This window comes from Pteropus alecto, unplaced genomic scaffold (assembly GCF_000325575.1).
Source record: "Pteropus alecto unplaced genomic scaffold, ASM32557v1 scaffold72, whole genome shotgun sequence".
Lineage (NCBI taxonomy): Eukaryota > Metazoa > Chordata > Mammalia > Chiroptera > Pteropodidae > Pteropus > Pteropus alecto.
Genome location: NW_006436811.1, coordinates 13,297,267 through 13,304,091, shown reverse-complemented (window position 1 = coordinate 13,304,091; position 6,825 = coordinate 13,297,267). Strand labels below are relative to the sequence as shown.

General features: G+C 29.9%; 1 pseudogene; it reads left to right on the top strand.

Moving 5' to 3' along the window:
* The first annotated feature begins 2,968 nt into the window (after positions 1-2,968).
* On the top strand, positions 2,969-3,087 carry LOC112481482 (annotated as a pseudogene).
* Positions 3,088-6,825: the final 3,738 nt, after the last annotated feature.

The window sequence follows — 6,825 nt, the reverse complement described above, 5'->3', positions numbered from 1 at the left end:
CTACTGGGGAGTTTAAAGAAAAACAGAGATATCAGTAGTTATGCATTACTTGGACATGGTGGAGTTCTGTCTATACTGAGTGAAACACATCACTGTGCACTTCAGCCATTCCTTTGTGACTCCAGAATTTCTATGTTTTAACAGTAGAGGTCATGCTCTAAAGTCAGGAAACATCCTAATACTAAGGGAAAAATCTAAACAGATGCAATCTAATCAATTAAGGCCAAGAAAGAAGACAGTATCTGCTTTCATTATGCTGGGCACGCTAATGATCCTCTATTCAGTTTAATGCATATTAAACTGTTTCCTTCAAAACCAGCAAGAAGATATTTTAAAAAGAAGAAACGATGCAGTCAACACACAGGAAAAATATGCATGTCATTCTATGACCTGTGTTTTAGCTAAGAGCACATGTCTTGGTTCTCTCAAAAGTTAAGATATTTGACTCTTTTAAGCTTTGATACCATTCAGTTTTACAGATTTGAAACTAACAATAGGCTGCCACACTTAATAATATAATTGAACTAGTTGAATATATTTTGATTTCTGCCTATCTTTCTAACATGACAATAAGTTACCAAGGTTTATTTATTTAATCAGCCATACGTTTGTCTGAATTACGAATGTATTCTGAAGCACACAATTAAAATAAAAAATCTAATTTTGTAAGCAGAACTTGGAAATTACTATGATCAAGGTCTTTTGGAGTAAGGAATATTAAAAACCTGGAAATATAGTCAGGGTTTGCACATAAACTACTGGATATTAAAATTTAAGTAGTTAAAATTCTGCTACTAATCATAGACTAAAATTTGTATTCCCTGTTCTCTTTCACTAAATGTTTCTATAGAAAAGATTTATACATAAAACCTCCACAATATAATAATAATTATGAAAACACAACCAAAAAATTAAAATAATTCATTTTTTAAGTTGATAACGGAAAAAATATGTAAATCCACTATTTCGATAAGTGTGGTATTTTGAAATTAATTTGTTTCCCCAGTGCTTAGGTTTTTTATACTTATATATTTTAGAACATACAATAATTCAAATTATTGATTAATTCTCTACCTTTAAGAGAATAAAGACTAATCTAAAAATGACAAACCTTAAAAAAATGTAAAAATTTATACAGAATAAGGATGAAGTTAAATCTTATTTGTCAGTTTATTCCATTATTAGAATATTCATGAAGTTGCAAGACAAAAAGTAAATGATATATTTGCTACACTACACACATACAATTTCCTTTGAATATTGCCTTGATTTCCTAAGAGTTTACATATTGTTTATGTATCTTGCTTTGTTTTAATAAACCTGGACACTAATAATATTCTAGAATCATTTTCATCATAGAATCATTTTTTATTTACTATACTTTTTGTCTGCCTTACATATAATAATCTTCATTGATTTGAGTTTTTTAAGTTTCTGAAACTATCCAGGTTTTTCTTTCTTGCTTTATGATGGTGAAACTGATACAACCAAGTCTCAGGTAGGAAATCAAATATGTCTTTGATGGCTATTTATGAGCATCTAGGAAGATTTCAATGTTCATTAAGTGTTTTTAATAAACAATGGGTTTGGTTGTGTTCCACTGAATATTTATGGACACTGAAATTTGAATTTCATATAATTTTACTTTGCACAAAAATTATTCATCTTTTGACTTTTTCATTTATTTAAAAATGTGAAAAAAACATATTTAGCTTGGGGATTATTCAAACAGGTAGCAGGATATGGCAGTCCAGATTCTGACAAGTCCTAATTTAGACAAGCTCTAATCTTATATTTGGAGCATCAGGGGATGCTTTCGAATTTAAGAAATCCTAAACTAAGACATGACAGGTGACAAGATATTGCAGTTCTTAGCACAAAATAGGGACTTACGCATTAATTATTAACTAATGGGGACTTAGTCAAGTGAAAGAGGGGACAGTCATGTGAAAGAATTAGAAGAAGTAGGAAACGATTTTTCTAGAATGAGGGATCAACTATTTAAAAACCAAAGCGAAAGTGAATATGATGTTTTGGAGAGATCAAAATGCATTTAGCAAAGCTGACTTGAAAATGATGAAAGGTAGAGCAGGAAGTGTGTGATGGGGGAGACTCACTTCAAAGCTTTCAGCTGAGGGTCTCTCCTTTACAAAAATAAATAATAATATTCATCTTACAGCACTGTTCAGATAGCTAAATGAGATAAATTTTAAGAGAATTGCTACGAGAGTAGAAAGCTTGAGTTTTACTTTTCATATAATATTCGTTTTTTCAAGACCATGCCAACCTAATTTTTTATTTTTATTTTATAAAATTTAATTGTTTATCTTGATAATTAATATTTTTTAATAATGAGGTTAAATTTCATATGTACTGTTTTATCAAATTGGCCAGTTTGATTTCACTATAAATTTATTTTATTATGTTTACGAATTTGTGGATAGTGTAGGTAGTATTATATTAGCCTTGGTAAAGCTGAATTCAAATCTTGTGTTATTTTATTTTGTTCTGTTTTAATTTGGGTCAGTATGAGCGGGCAGAAATTAAATTTTGTTTCCATTGCACTAATTTAAAAAAAATTATAAATTAATTTTAGTTTTCATTAATTTACTTAACAAATATTTACTGAGGGCACCATCACATGCGGCAATTATTTCCATAACTTCAAAAGACAGTAACTACTTTCGCTGTAAGAACAAATCCAAAGTAACTTTAACAAAGGTTTCACTTTCTAAATGAGATTTACTTCAATAGATTTTAGGCAATATTGCTAACGGATTAAGTTAGGAGACATGCCCTGTGAATTATGATTGACACCAAAATTGTCTAACATTCCTTCTTGGCTTCATTCCAATGACTTATATATGGCTTATGGAATGTCATAGAAGGAAGTTCCAGGTTACTCACTTGTGAAATGGCACCATAAATTCTATAGACCTCACAAAAATTCAACATTAATAAATATTAAGTCTACAACCATGCTACCCTGAACGAGCCAGATCCTGTCTGATCTCAGAAGCTAAGCAGGGTCGAGCCTGGTTAGTACTTGGATGGGAGACCACTTAGGAAGACCAGATGCTATAGGCGTAAAGATTAAAAAAATAAAAAAATGATAAGAGATTGTACTGACAAGGTTCTTGCATTCTGTGAGGTCAACCAAGGGTTGCCTCGCCTAAAAAATAAGAAATAAAATAAAAATAAATAAATATTAAATTTTTGTAAAATGTTAAGTAATACAATTTTGCCCTGAGATTAGTATTTCATAGCTCCCAGCAATATATAAATTATCTTTGTGATCTTAAATCACTACTGGAAACCAGTGGCTGAGTTACAAGTCAGAGACCTAGATTTTAAAACTTCTTTTTGTTTATTTTCCCTTATATTGCAAGAATAAGGATGATCAAATAAAGGTCATTAGAAGGCATATCACTGTTTATAAAATTTTGAAACTTAACTAACATAATCAGCAATTCAACAAATATTGACTGCATACTAATTACAAAATTTTCTGTTTGTTCATTAAAATATAGGATATTTTTTATGCTAAAGTAAGTTATCTATAATTGTCACATATTTTTAGTATAGTTGTCCCTTGGTATCACAAAGGATTAGTTCCAGGGCTCTCTGTACACTCCAAAATCCACAGATGGTCAAGTCCCTTATATAAACCCATATATAATTTATGCACATTCTCCTGTATACTTTAAATCATCTCTAGATTACTTGTACTACCTAACACAATATAAATGCTATGTAAATAATTGTTACACTGTATTGTTTAGGAAATAATGATGAAAAAAACTTGTACATGTTTAGTATAGATGTAACCATTATAGATCTAACTACATAGTTCATGTCAATAACAGCATAACATTCGTTTTTAAATATTTATGTTTAAATAACAACATAAATTCGTTTTTGATCCATGGTTGTTTGAATCCATGAATATTGAATATGAGGACATGAAAGGCCAACTATATTACAAATAGCCAAAATAAATAGTCATATGATTGTATTAATGCCATGTGAAATATGTATAGTGAATCTGTATTAGTTTATACTTTTGCTGTTAATCTTGATAAAATATTTTTTAAAATAACATATTTTTAATATTGTCCTTTACAATCATGAGGAAATACTCTCAGGAGTAAAGAATCTATTTTTTTCATCTATCTTTGAATATTGGAAAGCTTTAAAATATAATGCCAAAGAAAAATCTTTACAGCAAGAAAGCTGTTGGAAGATATAATGGAAATGAAGGGGTAGGAAAAAGGGAGGTAAATTTATTGGCTGTAGGTATATGCCAAGTGCTAACATATATCACCTCATTTAACATATATCATGACTGAATATAATTTTACCAATAAGAAAATTGATCAAATAGTGTTAACTATTGAATCCAAGAGCACTCAGCTGACAATTAAAACAAACAAAAAAAAGAATGTCAACACAAGACTATATGACTTAGAGGCAATATATATAATTTTCAATACAAAAGATGAAGCAGTAGATAAAAGAAGAAAAGGCATCAAGCAAATGAAAGAAGAGAGGCACTAGGGGAGGAAGCACGAAGGGATGAACATGTAAAAGGCAAAAGGTGAGAGATGATACTTGAGGGGGGCAGGGAGAGAATTGTATGCCCTAATACACCATATTAAGAAATTTCTACTTAACCTAGAGGATAATGTGAAACCCACAGAAAGATGCTAACTAAAGAAATATGTGTAATCAGATGTATATCTTTAAATGATTATCATGAGTAATTTAATAGAATTACTCAGAGGTGTCTGAGAATGAAGAGAGACCAGTTTAAAAGGTCTCGCAGTAGTTTAGGAGTAGAAGATAATGGCCTGTACTACATTGCAGAATGAAGACAGAGAACAAATAAACAGGTTTTAGTGGTAAATTGTTACTTTTAATAATTAATTATATGTGAGAAATGAGAAAGAGAAATGGAAAATAAAACTGTGTATGCTTGTGGCTTAGGCAAATGTTTAGAAGCTTGAAGAAAAGAAGGGCTTTTATGTGATGTAGGGACAGGGTCACACATGTAATATATGCAGTAAGCTTTAATGACCTGCAGTGTGATTCTGATATTTACATCTAATTCCTTAACAAAAAATAGGTGAAACACTTAACCAGAAGTATTAAAGGAAATACTCATGTCCTGATAAAGTTTAGTTAATTTTTTCTTATGCCAAGTATACTTTTTCTCTGATTTCTTGATCATTCTGTTTGCCAAAATGTAAATATAGAAGAACTTTAATAAATTATTTCCATATATTTAAAATTGTTCTTTATATTTCAAAGGTGAGGAAGATGTTCTTTTCTGTAAAATGTCTTCTAAAATGACTGTCAAAGAAGTGATGAACTGATATGTACATAACTGTGAATCACTTTTTCTGTACAAAAATATCTGAGCTCTTACATATATATACTAAAAAAAGAAAAAAAAAAACTATTAGGGACAGACAGGTTTATATTGCTGTACATTGAAAATTCCCAAGTAGAAAAACAATTGTTGGTGTTAAACCTTGTGAGGAAAACAAATCACTTTTATCATTGCTAAAAAAGAAAAAGACCTTCTTTAACATGATTAGTGTACAAATTAGCTTTATCAAATGAGTGATTTAGTCATCTTATTGCAGTTTATTGCCATTAAAGACTAATTTTTATAGTGTTCCAAATTTGCCTCATACTAAAGTTGAGCAGAACTACCAAATATTAATAAAAATAGCAATGATAGTAATGATAATAATGCAGAAGAAGGAGGTGGAGAAGAAAGAACCTTATTTTTAGTAAGGCAGGATCACTTTATTCTAAGTTATATTTGTATCATTAATGAACATTTACAAAGAAGAATATTGTAGCTTATATTATGTTCTCTTCTCATTAGAGTTGAGGGATCATATTTCCAAGGAGTCTGGGAATGATGATAAAACACATTAAAGTTCAGAATATTTATAAACTACAAGTTACATTTTCCAGGTTTACCCTTAGATATTTTATGAAGTAAATAACCCAGGACGTATGAACTTTCATCCATTCCTTATATTCTTTTCATTAAAACAAAAAACAAAAAACAAAAAAAACCCTTCATTCTTAACCAATGAGAATGTAAAGCTCCCGTGTCACAACTTCTAATGCAGGTACATTTTATGGTTTTGGCTAGATTTTTAAATTCAATTTTTAATTTAGATGTGGCTGAGGTTCTCACTTTTGCTTTGATCCCGTCTTTCTCCCTTTAAATCAGCAGAGGCAGAGCTGAGCTGAAGGGAAGTAAGATGAGAAATGAAGCGCCCTCATCCTCTCCTTTCTTTGTTCCTCTTCTACACTTTTTTTTTGCAATCACAATAGTGGTGACAAATAAGGAGCATAGGGTAGAGGTGGTGCAGTTCATTCTAACAGCATAGTCCTCTTGAATTCTGTTTAAGTGTGTCAGATACACACAAAAGAACAGAGAAATCTCTTGATAATTACCAGAGTCCTCATATGACATATAATAAGAAACAATGATTTTTTTTTATTTATATAAAGATAACCAAAAATGTAATGATGAGGAAATCATATTGAGAGATATTCTATTTTTTATTGAGAAATCCTCTCACTTTCAAAACTCTTTATATAAAATGTATCTTTTATTATAGTTAGAATATATTTACATTACAGAAAGTTATATTAAATACTAATGGCCATACCACACAGCTTGAGAACTTGAACATAAATAGTACTTTGGAATTCCTCTAATAAAAATGATTTTTGTGTTAACTACCCCATTTATAGTTTAAACATATCTTGTGAATTAATACATATATAATAATATAA